Source organism: Phoca vitulina, unplaced genomic scaffold, assembly GCF_004348235.1.
Source record: "Phoca vitulina isolate PV1807 unplaced genomic scaffold, GSC_HSeal_1.0 scaffold69, whole genome shotgun sequence".
In the NCBI taxonomy this organism is placed as follows: Eukaryota; Metazoa; Chordata; class Mammalia; order Carnivora; family Phocidae; genus Phoca; species Phoca vitulina.
The window spans coordinates 2,537,085-2,550,325 of NW_022589772.1; the positions used below are offsets into that span (position 1 = coordinate 2,537,085).

A 13,241-nucleotide genomic window follows, 5' to 3' on the forward strand; every position below is an offset into this window, starting at 1 on the left:
AAGCAGGCTTCCCGCAGAGCAGGGAGCCCGATGCGGGGCTCGATCCCAGGACCCTGGGATCATGACCTGAGCCGACGGCAGATGCTTAATGACTGAGCCACCCAGGCGCCCCTCAAATAGAAGCAGTCTTGAACAGGATGGGACCCAGGGACAATTTACAGTTTGTGGCAGGCCAGGAGCTGTGCCCTGGCTCTTCCTGGCTAGGTTGTGGAATGGAGGTACGTGGTGGGGTGAAATGGTCACTTTTTTGTGTGTGCGAGTATAGAGTCTTTCTTTGACAAATACAGGGGCCCCCAAGCTATTAAGCGTATGATAAATATGTATCTGATTAGTCTTGATGTAGATGTTACTCGATTGCAACACTGAACTGTGTTCATGTGAAATAGAGGGAATATTGCTGCTGGCCTGTCATTAATTAATCTTGCATACCAGTTGTCATTGTATTGAAGTACTACTAAGTCTTCAGTGTTTTGTACTTCAGGGAATGGGTGTGTTCCAGCAAAAATTGATGCCAAAGTGTAACTTGGTGAAGAAAATTTCACATCTCACTAACTATTCTAAAATTTGAATTGTTTTAAGAGAAGAAATAGCCTCCATTGTAACATTGGAAGCTTTATAAACTTGAGACCAAAAAAAAAAAAAAAAGTGTTTAGTGACCAAGCCCTCAGCATTGTGGCTTTTGTATGTATGAGCTGTCTTTCCTACCTTCATTCATTGCCTGCTTCTTCTCCCTCAGTAAGAATGGTTCTATTTCCTAGAGATCTCTTGACTTCCAGATATCCTTTGCTTTTTGGGGTGGGGATTAAAATGCTTGTTGGAGGGGCGCCTAGGTGGTTCAGTCAGCTAAGGGTCCGACTCCTGATTTTGGCTCAGGTCATGATCCTCAGGGGTTGTGAGATTGAGCCCTGAGTGGGCTCCACGCTCAGCGGGGAGTCTGCTTGAGATTCTCTCCATTTCCCTCTCCCTCTGGCCCTTCTCCTGCTTGCTCTCTTTCAAATAAATAAATCTTTAAAAAAAATGCTTGTGGGTTCATACATTTCCAGTAGGTAATGTCACCTAACCTATGATGTCCTTGACCTGATTTGCTTAATCATTAAACATCAGGTTGCATAAAATCAAGCTAATGTCCAGCTTCATCAGTTGTCTACATCAGAAATACTGCTAAGTTGCTTTATTGAACATGAGGAATACTTGTATATGTCTGGTATCCAGACCTAAGGAGCATACCCTTTAACCTTTTGCTATACTTCATCTGTGCTTTTCCTTCCCCTTTTTGTGAGGAAATCACAGAGTAAATTACAGGACAAGGATAAGACTGTGTTCTTTTAGAGAAGGGAAAACTGAGAGACTGGCTGAGAAGTAGCTTGCTGGTGGTCACATGGCAAGTCTTGGGTAAAGCCAGGAATAAAACTGGAATCTCATGACTCTTCATTCCCTAGACCTTGCTGCCTGTCTCCCTGTCTGAATCATCCTTTGGTTCCATTCCCAAAGAGAAAATGTGGGCGCTTGTTCAAATTTAGTAACCCCTGCATCTTTTCATTTAAAAAAAAATGCTTCACCCGTTGGGCCCCTCTTTTTCAACAAGACCATGAGAAGCTTGTCCAGAGTGATTTGAGATTGGAGTGTAGACACAGCCTTACTGCCCCTCCAGGAAGGGTGCCCATCCGGTAGGAGATAAATGGGGACAAAGACTATGCAACTCTCTTGGTTTGCTGTGTCCTAGGGCTCAGTGGTAACTGGTTGTTAATCATGAAAATAATATACAATATACATCTAAGGAGAGGATGTTAATTTGTAGTTCCCACTGGGCAGCCCTCACTGCAACAGTTGCCTGAAATATATTTCTGGCTCCTGAGGCTTTTCTGGGCATTCGTTCCAGAGATTTTTAGTCGTTTTCCAGGGCCCTGCCCCCGAAACACATAGATTTACAATTTAAAAAAGAAGTTCTGAAAATTGGGCTAGGATTCAGTCATGGCATCTAGTGTCCAGGTGTCTTAAATGAGTTCATCAATTATTGTTAATTTTTTAGTCCTCCTCCCACTTGTACTTCTGCTCAGAGTCTAGTTGTTGGGAGATTTGAGTTGCTGTTGCTAAAGGCGGTGGGATATTTGATGGAGAGAGCGGGCTGGGAGCCTTCTACCCAATGGCATCGAAAGACAGAGGTCATGTAATGTCTCCCAGACTCTCAAGCCCATGTAGGGGCTTGAAACCATGTCTCAGGAAAAATCCACTGATTCTTCTTTTCTTTTCTGTCTTAGCAGCCTATCAGACCTGGGTTTGCTCCTGGGTGGTGTTTGCCTTATCTCCTTTATAATATTCAAAGGAAAACATTCCTTTTCTTTAGTCCCCAATACAAGAACAGATTATAGAAGTTTTCCTCGTCTGCTGCAACTCAACCCCCATTAGGCTCCTTCTATCTGGGGTAAAATTTTTAAGTATGGAACATTACAGAAGGTAGCTCTGGATCTAAGGAGTCTTCAGTGTTCACAAAATTAGTGAACATCTCCAAATCGAGAAGGGTATTCATGAATAGAAAATGTAGTCCACTATCTGTTGGAGATAACTCACATAAAATCATTTTTGAAGACAGAGGGATATGTCAGACATTTGCTATGTCTCGTATAAACAGAGAATTTAGTTATGGCTTACAAATGGTACCATGAATTTTCCTTAGAAGTTCTTCCATGGGAAACCTCTGCACTCTACTTAGCAAATGAGAATTAGGGGAACTTTCCCAAATTAAGTCGTTGGTCTAGGGAGTATTTTCTTAGCCTACTAAGTGCAATGTCAGGTCAATACATATATCGAGTTATTATGTTGTTTACCTGAAACTGATATAATGTTATATGTCAAATATATCTCATTTAAAAAGAAGATGGCCAGGGAAATATTATGATTAGTTTAATAGTCCGAGGACCCTTGCATGTATTTATGTCTTTCTCTGTACAAAGTCCTCATTTAGATGCTCTTCCTGAAATTCATCTCATTTTTCTAATCCCATTAAGTCTCTTGCCCATGATACTCTTCACTGTGCTCTAAGCTCTATACAGAAATGTGCCTCAGGCTTACAGAGAACTTTCTCCCGCAATCATAACTTCTTCCTCTTCCAAGCTCAGCAGAGATTCTCTTGAGGGACCCTGCTCTGTTGACATCTGGGGAGGTATCTTGCTGGAAGGGGCTAGCACTTTTACTAAAGGAGAGACCTGGTTTTGTGGTGATTCACTATAATCTGGGTCTTGCCACCAATCTGCAGCCCTATGCAGCAAGTAGCAGCCAAGGTAAATGGTGCCTTTCCATCCTTGCCCTTATCTTTCGGGACACGTAGGTCATGTTGAAGTGGAGGCTCATTAAACTCCAAGTCAAAAGAACTCTGTGTCCCACAGCAACCGTGGCATTCTCCCATGCAAAGGACCTCCCCCAACCCCCCCCACCCACTACCACTAATTTGACCTCACTGAAGAGTTTCGACAGATGCCTGGCATATCCACTCACAAGGCTCAAGGCAGCCCAGGCTTCTGGCTGGCTACTGTCTTATCATGATCCAGAGCTGAGCCACTGCTTGGGTAATTGTTTCAGGCATGGTGGGAAAAAGGCCCTGGCAGGATCAAAGAGGGAAGATGCTGCGGGTGGGCTGCCTACTGAGCAGAGTGCACTGGACGGGAGAGAGCGGAATGTGGGAGGGCTGACAAAAAAAGCCAGTGAGCCTCGTTCTTTGGCTTTAGGCTAGAATGACAGCCACAGAGATTCAGGGAAAAGGGGCCCAAGTGTTAACCTTTTCTGAACTGCAGTGGCTGGTGATGATTTAGACATCACAGTGATAACTCTTGAAGGCAGTGAATTTTCCAGTGTCCTTTTGCCACTCCACTCAGTTCTTCAAAACAAAATTCGTATGCTTTCCTTCCATTTCCACCATTATTCTTTTATGGCTGATAGTTTTTCTTATTTCTAATTCCCTTGCCACTTACTTGATTTGTCATTTTGCTTTTGGAGATGGACAGTTTTCTGCTGTCACACTTACCCACACAGTACCATAACTAGTCTCCTTTCCCAGTATTAGAGGAAGATGTGCTAGGCATAGACATTTATGTCTCATCCAAAATCATCTCCACACAATAGCATATTGTGTGAGTAGGTAAAACTCACCCAATAGTTATGATGGATTATAAATGTGGATGGAAGGTCTGAGGGTACTAATTATGTGCGCATTTAGACTGTTGATAGGAATTCAGATAAAGTACGTTATCTACCCAGGAATCTTCCAAGGTGTTCTGCTGATGGATTATTGACTTATTTGAAGGGCATTTCATCTAAGGATAACATTCCCCATATTTGTGGCAGCATTTTTTTTTTAGAGAGAGCCTGAGGGGGGTAGAGAGAGAGAGAGAGAGAATCTTAAGAGAGAATCTTAAGCAGGCTCCACGCTAGGCCCTTAACCTACTGAGCCACCGAGGCGCCCTGGCAACATATTTTTTTTTGAAGTAGGTGTTGCTCCACCCAATATGTTAAGAAATTCTGCCCCCAAAAAGAGATGGAGTGACCTCTCAGAGCTTGATTTTCTGTTTTTCCTGTGATTTTCACTTTTTAAATTCCCAAGTTGGAAGCCTTGTATAACTTCTTTAGCCTCCTTAACAGAATGAACTCTGTTGTCTTGGTAGCAAGTTTCTAGAGGTGGTTTCTACTCTTCAGTTCTTTTAATATCCACCAGTGGACCACAGCCTCTTGGCAATGGACAGAGGCAGCTTGCTAATACCAGGGTAGTGTTACCAAATTGCTTCAGAGGGAAATCTTACTTGGAGCCAGGGGCTCCTGAGTAAGACTAACTCAGATCACACAGAAATCACTGAAGGGTCATGGAGCAACATATGAACTAGTTGTATGAAGGAGAGGACCAAAGAAAGTACACTGGAACTGTGACATCTGTGACATAGTGAGTGGAGTTGTGGCAATGGAAAGGAAGATGAAAATCAAACACAGTGAAGGATGTCCTCTAAGGCACTGGACTTAGCTCTGTATAACTAGTTTTAGTGTCTCATAGCCAATGAAGTGTGTGCCTATGATGGTGTTCGTCCAGCCAGTAATAATAGCCTACCCCCCCCACCTATCCATCTGTATATTTTTTATTTATTAAGACTTTACTTTTTCAGAGCAGTTTGAGGTTTCCAGGAAAAGAGAAGGTAAGGTATAGAGATTTTCCATCTACCCCCTGCTCCCACACCTGCAGAGCCTCTGCCGTTATCAACACCCCCCACCAGTGAATGAATGAATCCACACATGAATAAATGAGAGGTCGTATTTGTTACAACTGATGAGCTTATGTTCACACATCAGTGATCTGAAGTCCATAGTTTATATTAGGGTTCACTCTTGGTGTTTTACCCTCTGTGGGTTTGGACAAATGTATAATGACATGTATCTACCATTATGGTATCATATAGAGTATTTCCACTCCCTAAAAATTCTGTGTTCTGCTTATTCATCCCTACCCCCTATGTAATTTTTTTAACTTTTTGAAAACATTTCCAAATCTATTATTATATCTCCCACCATGAACCTTGCAAGTTTTGTCTTCTTTTAACAGATTAGGAAATTAAAGTGCAGACAGATTATACAGTTAGTGATAAATCTAGGACAAAACCCAGATCTCTTAATTCCAAAATATCCTACCCTATGCTTTGTCCACCAGTGCATACATGGAAAAGGTCAATGATTAAATGACTTCCTTGCAAATGGCTGAGGTAAATGGGTAGCTTTAGGGGCCCTAGAAGTAATTTTGTATATAGCCATCTTTTAAAAAATAAATTTGAAAGACGTCCACAGTTGTTGGAGGGAGGGGAAGGGATGCCATCACGTGGTATTCATTTGCAGGGATCAGATTTTCCTGAGTCAGAAGGGGGTTAAGAGATCTGCCAAATGCTTGGGAATGGGTTCAAATTATTGCAGAAGAGCAATGGAAAAATATGATTGATTGAGCTCAAGAATATTTGCCTTATTCTTCATTGGATTGCCTTTCTGCTGTTCTTCCCACTTTATGATTCCCCTTTAAAAATTTATCTCTGGGGGTGCCTGGGTGGCTCAGTCGTTAAGCGTCTGCCTTCGGCTCAGGTCATGATCTCAGGGTCCTGGGATAGAGGCCCACATCAGGCTCCCTGCTCAGCGGGAAGCCTGTTTCTCTCTCTCCCACTTCCCCTGCTTGTGTTCCCTCTCTCCTATCTCTCTCTCTGTGTCAAATAAATAAACTTAATAAATAAATAAATAAATAAAAATTTATCTCTGATTCACAATGACTTGAAACCCTTGACTTGCCAGACAAAGTAAATACATTGATGAATGTATGTGTTTATTGTTCATATATTTGTAGTGTTATAGCTAAGATATGCTATGCTCATTTTTATTCTTCTATTTGACAGCTAATTAATATTAACTGGTTACCAAGAGGGTAGTGAACAATGAACTAGAACTAGAATCTCAGAGAGATGCAAAGGAGTAGAACGTCCCTGCTCTTATGGGGCTTATGGGATACTGCTCTCCAATGGGGCAGGGACTTTGTTTTGCTTCCCATTATATCACTACTGCTCTCCGATGTAGAATAGGGTCTGACATATGATAAGCATTCAGTAAATATCTGTTGAATGAATGAATGAATCCACACATGAATAAAATCTTTTACAATGACTGCTAGTAGAGTACACATTATGAGAGGCTTTTGAGAAAAGCAGCAATCAGGGTCAGATAAGATTAGTAAAGGAAAAACTCCTGGAGAGATTAGTGATATGGTGAGGAGGGGTGAAAAAATGATCAGACGAAAGAAAAAGAAAGAAAGAAAGAAAGAAAGAAAGAAGAAGAAGTGATCAGATTACTACAAAGATTGAGTATTTGCAGGGTAGGCCTGGTTGAATTTTAAGGCAGTAGGAGGCAGCAACATTTTGATAAAAACATTTTTAAGAGCCATATCTAGACTGGACAGGGGACAGTGTGAGAGCAGACTGGAGATGAAATGAAAAGCATCAAGTAGCTTGAGATATGGATGAGAGAGAAGAGCTCTGACCTAACGAAGTGAGAGAGGAGGTATACAGGTGCCTTGGATATAGTAGGTACCTAATCAGTACTACTGGAATGGATATGCTAGCAGCAGATTGCTTTGTTCTTAAATAAAGCAGTGCCATAATGTACTACTTGAAGAAGTCTGTTACAGCCACCATATATAGGATGGACTGATTGTGCGTGTGTGTCTGTGCGTACATGTGCTTATGTGTAGATGGGAGAGGGCAACTGAAAGTAAGGAGATCTGTTAGGTTATTATTATAATAACTTAGTTGTGAAATTAGGACTTAAAACTGTGTAGGCCAAAGGGGCACCTGGGTGGCACAGTCAGTTGAGCATCTGACTCTTGGTTGCAGCTTGGGTTGTGGTCCCAGGGCCGTAGGATAAAGCCCGGCATCAGGCTCCATGGTCAGCGCGGAGTCTGCATGAGATTCTCTCTCCCTCTCCTCTGCCCCTCCCACTCGTGCTCTCTCTCTCTAAAGTAAATAAATAAATCTTTAAAGAAAAAAACTATGTGGGCCATGAAAATATAAGGAAACAAAAGAATATGAGATATGTTAAAATTAACACATAGTAATAGTGAGAGATTGGGTATGGTGGACAGAGGAAGGAGGGAAGAACAATAATTTCAAGATTTTGAGACTGAAAAATAGAGTAAGTGATGATAATGACTGAACTATCAAAAGGATAGCCTTTTGGAGAATGATGAAAGCAGTCCGGGACACATTAAGTGTCAGAGTGAGAAGTCTTGCACTCAGCTAGGGGTCTGTGACTAAAGAGAGCATGATAACATTAAAATGTGAATATAAGCAGCTGTTGAAAGTGTGGCATGAATGAGATCTCCAGTAGTCCTGAAGTGTAGATCAAGGATTCTCGATCTCAATATTATTGGCATTTGGGGCCAGATAATTCTTCACTGGTAGTAATAGAGGAGGCTGTCTTGTGCACTGTGGGATGTTTAGCAGTCTACCTGGTTTCTACCTACAAGAAGCTGGTAGCAACCTACCCCTAGCTGTAAACGTTGCCACACATTGCTGCATGATCCCTGGGGGAGAAATAGCCCCCGGTTAAGAACCATTGGTACAGATGCAAAAGAATAAACTATCGTAGATTAGACCTTTGTGGTATAGCAAGAGGTAGGGATGGGGTTGGAAGGGAAGGTGGGTCTAAAGTATCAAGACAGAAAGTAAGAGTGATTTAAGGAACCACGTTAGGAGAACATAGAATTAAAAAAAAAAGCAAGGGAAGGGAAGCTTTGACAAGTTTTTGAAAATTGGCCTTTGGTAAGAAAACTTGAATGGATAGAATGATTTCCCCTATTCACTGAATATCCGGAGGGAATTTGGTTTAAATGATGGATTTACTTGGCTTCTTGTGGAGGTGCATGGGTACTCGTCTCTAGACCTGAGCCACCACCTTGGCTTTAGAAACTTTTCAAGTGAACTTTCACTTCCATGAATACTGAAGACATAGAAAAACAAATCATCTAGGATCCTATGGAGAGTACACACGTTATATGTTCTGTCTTCTACATGTACATACACACAAACTGAGGCACAACTTCTATTTTGTTTTTACCTCCAAGAATGTGCCCATACAGAATTCTAGGATTTCATTTTGCCTCCTTTCTTAGTTATTGGTCAGTGTTGGAGGTGAAAAGGGGAAGAGCAGATCCATAAAATACCTGTGAATTGAAAGACTATCAGAGACCAACTGAGACTGTCTATCTAGCCTATGTAGCTTTTTTTTTTTTAACTTCTTAAAACCTACTGGTCAGTGGTCCTCTCCTAAGAGAGAGAATGCCACACCCAAAGGCAATGAGGCGTGAAATGCCATGGGGTCCTCAGGAACCTTAAATTATTTAACCATGCTGAAGAGTTAAGTATGAAAGATGACGGAGTGAGGTAATATAGTATAAATGTAGTAATCTTTTTTGGAAATTAAATTTTACGCAGAACCCTAATATATAAAACACATAAAAAAGAGAAGCCATCTGATATAACGTACGCACCATAGTGGCCTCTGAAGCACTTCACAGAACAGTTTGAAAATCACTCCAGGGTCTGGCATTTTATCTACAAAGGACCAGATAGTAAATAGTTTCAGCTTTGTAGACCATAGGCCTGTTCAGCTCTGCCACTCTAGCCGGAAGGCATCTATAACCAGTATAGACGTGGATGGGGATGAATGGATTTGGCCTGCTGCTGACCAGTTTGCTTGGCTGACTCCTAAAACCCTCCTCATTTTTTTTTTTTTTTTGACAGACAGAGAGAGAGGGAACACAAGCAGGGGGAGTGGGAGAGGGAGAAGCAGGCCTCCTGCTGAGCAGAGAGCCCGATGCGGGGCTCAATCCCAGGACCCTGGGATCATGACCTGAGCCGAAGGCAGACGCTTAACGACTGAGCCACCCAGGTGCCCCAACCGTCCTCATTTTTAAGAAATGGGGACTCTGAGGCCGAAAACAGGGAAGCAAATTACCATCAGTAGCAGAGCTAGGGCTAGAATCCAAGTCTCCTGGTTACTACTTTGTTCCTTTACCTTTCATTTGTTGTCAAGTAGAAATATCTGATGGTGTGTGTGCGTGCGTGTGGTGGGGAATGAGCTCTGCCTACGGCTCTTTCAACAGTACCGTTGACCATAAGTAAAGTATTTATTTCTCATAAAGTGGAGGTGCCCCCAAAATCAGGTCATTTGGAGCAAAGATGGTGTCCTTGCAGCAACTTAGTGCTTGCTTTTAATTGTACCGCCAATGAATGGCCTTGTCCTATAAAGATATCTGAAGCTCTGTCATATGAAGTGTTTGAGGCTTAGTTTTTTTTTGTGGGGGGGGGGGGCAAAGGGAGAGAGAGAGAATCTTAATCAGGCTCAGCGCCCAGTGTGGAGCCCAACATGGGGCTCGATCTCACGACCATGAGATCATGACCCCAGCTAAAATCAACAGTCAGACGCTTAACCGACTGAGCCACCCAACTGCCCCAAGGCTTAGTTTTATACATCTTCCTAGGGGAAAATGGCTGTATTTTTAATGTCTTTAAGTTTTTTTATCTTTAAGTATAGTTGACATATAATATTAGTTGGAGGTGTACAACACAGTGATTCAATTATGTACATGAAAAAATGCTCACCATGATAAGTGTATTACAATATTATTGGCTACATTCTTTATGCCGTGCTTTTCATCCCCATGACTTACTTATTTTATAACTGGAAGTTTGTACCTCTTAATCCCCTTCACCCATTTTGCCCATTCCCCCACTCCTCTCCCCTTTGGCAACCGCCAGTTTGTTCTCTGTATTTATCAATCTGTTTCTCTCTTTGTTGTTATTTGTCTGTTTGGTTTGTCTTAATTAGACACTAATGTGATAATGAGAGATTGAAATAATGAAAACCATATCAAGGCTATCTGGCATGAATGTTCCAAGTTGAAAGGATTAGAGCATGTGTGATTTGGCATTAACTTTTTCTTTAAAAAAAAAGAACAGTACTTTTTGTCCTGGGTGGTCTACTAAGCACTTCATGTGTTATCTCATTTGATTCTTATAGAGATATATCACATCATCATCATCTCCATGTTGTTGATGAATGAATAAATGGAAGCTCAGAGAGATTGTGTCTTACCTAAGGTTGCATAACTAGTGAGTGGGAGAACCAGGATTTGAACTCAGTCTGAGGCCAAAGCTCATAACCATAACCGCTTTACTATGTGGCCTCTCTCTTTACCTAAGAAGGAACCACTGACATTTCTGATGACATTGGAAGGTGAAGCTGGGGACCCAGAATGTCCTCATTACTGATCTAACATTTGAGGAGCTTAGCACAGGAGATAAGTATACAGAGGTGAGTCAGAAAAGAAAAGGGGATTTATCATGAGGAAGGTAAAAGTGAAGCATATAATGATAGTAGAGGAATTAATAAACCATATAGACCTTTGGTCCTTTCTAAATATAGATGAGATCTAGGGGCATCTGGGTGGCTCAGTCAGTTGAGCATCCGACTCTTGATTTTTGCTCAGGTCATGATCTCAGGGTCATTAGATTGAGCCCTGTGTCGGGCTCCTTGCTGGGCATGGATCCTGCTTAACATTCTCTTTCTCCCTCTGCCCCTTCTCCTCCCTCTCTGAAAGAAAGAAAGAGAGAGAGAGAGAGAGAGAGAAAGAAAGAAAGAAAGAAGGAAGGAAGGAAGGTAGGAAGAAAGATGAGCTCTAGAAAACATAGAGTACATAACTTAGAATATAGCTGACCTGTTGATTTCATCTATAGGGTCTCGCATTGGTAGCATCCTAGAGTTGTCCTTTTCTGTCATAAGTTATCTAGGGATTAAGCATTTACTAGGTGACCCTGGTATTTATGGGTGGGCTATCCTCGTTCTTCTTGTAAAAGACATAGGAGGAGAATTATGCCAGCAGCAGTGGTCCTGGTACCTTATGTATAATCATCCCAGTGACAAAGCATAATTGGACTTCTCTCGGCCTGTTTTGTGGATGTTGTCTGACCTGCATGCCTGTCTTCAGCCAACTCAGAAAGGTCCCTGGGCCTTTGTTGCTTTTCCCTTCCAGAGGGTTGGCTCAGTGACTCCTGCTGCTGGAGATGCTTTTGCTAAGATGTTAAGGTTTCCTTTCTCAAGAAAGGGAGGACATGGAGATATCCACCTAGCCCTGGACTGCTGCTTTTTCAGTTCTCTGTGCTTACACCAGAGTACTTTACCATCAAGGCAAGAACTGCATGCTCACTTTAATTGCCTTTAAGTATAACTGCTGTAAGCCTGAGTAATTATAGTTAACATCCTCTGCATTAACATTGCACTGCTCCCTTAGGATTTTCAGAGTGATTCACAAATAAATGCATTCACCTTTAAATAGCTCATGAGGATTATAGAACCTAAAAGGTGAAGATAGAGAATATTCCCTGCTCTCCAGTTATTCAAAGCTTAGCAAATAGGAAGGCAGAAACATCCATGGCCTAACAGTCTTCATTGCCCTAGTCAGTGTTGTTACAAATAGTCACCCATCCCAGGAAAGAAAAGTGTAAGCTTACTGAGAGAAAGAGAATGGTGATTATGGTCTGTTTTATTTCCTAGGGAAAGGTCGAGTAGATAAAAACATGTAGACTTCCAGCTCACCTCAACCGGTTTACAAGGCTAAATTGAACTAGGTCTTGGAATGAAAGAAAGTATAGGCAAAAAAATTTTTAAGTTTTCTTTTCTCAGTCACCTAGGCAAAGCATACCACAGGTCTAGTGGGAAAATATAAGATAGGTTTTCTGCAACCTAGATAAAGTTTAGCAATTCTGATTTGGGGAGAAGACAGATATAAGACAAGGACAGTTCAGCACAGGCTTTTGCTGTCTGACTGGACCTTCTAGACAGCAGTGATTTGGACTCATTACCATTAAGAAGTTACCTGGTTTCTGCAATGGGGGAGTCACGGGTTGGTCCTGCTGGCTTGGTCCCAGCTAAATGGGGGTGAGCAAGGCGGGAACATTGGGTAACGTCTAACGTTGCAACTCTCTGCCTAGGTAGCTCAAGGGCTTGGGAATTTGTTGAAAAGTTAGAGTTGAGCTGAATTCTTCAATTTCCTTTTGACAAGGTTATCAATAATATTTTGATTTGGATCTTAATAGTGAAAGTATCCCTAACCTCAGCTTCCATGAAAATGATAGTGACAGATGTGACCGGCTTGGAGGAATTTCTGCTTGAGAAAGAGTCCATGGGTTGATTTTATTAGCAAGAGGCACCCCACAAATATGATGGAAAGCAGAACCTCTTTGTTGACTAACAAGCTGGGAAGGCTGCATTTAACCCTGTCTTCTTAAGTGTTGGGGCGGTGTACGCCTTCTGTAAAGAGCCCCGAGATCCTCCTCATTCCTCCATTCCACTGGAGCGAGGATTTAGGTTATGAATTACAAGGATACAAAGAACTCAGTTTCTTAGTCCCAACCTGCTTCCCCCTTTGCTTTTAGTTATGGCTCATAGGCTTGGAAAGAGGAAGAATCGTGTTTGACTCATTTTGTCTTAGATTCGACTCATTAGTTCGAGTCTTTAGATATCTTTAAAGGTCCCAGAATAAAGTTGAGAAATTATGGCCCACTGTTACCCACTCAGGCTCATGACTGAGGCAGAAATTGCAAATAACCTGTGTTTTTTTAATAAATATCTAGTGGGGCAGTGCTAGTCAATGAGGAGATTAAAAACTCTAAAACCAT

General features: G+C 41.9%; 1 protein-coding gene across 3 annotated transcripts in view; it reads left to right on the plus strand.

Annotated features, from left to right (window-relative positions):
• The window catches only part of AMOT (angiomotin), a 64,754-nt gene that overhangs the window by 33,949 nt on the left and 17,564 nt on the right, over positions 1-13,241 (plus strand). The window lies entirely within an intron of this gene.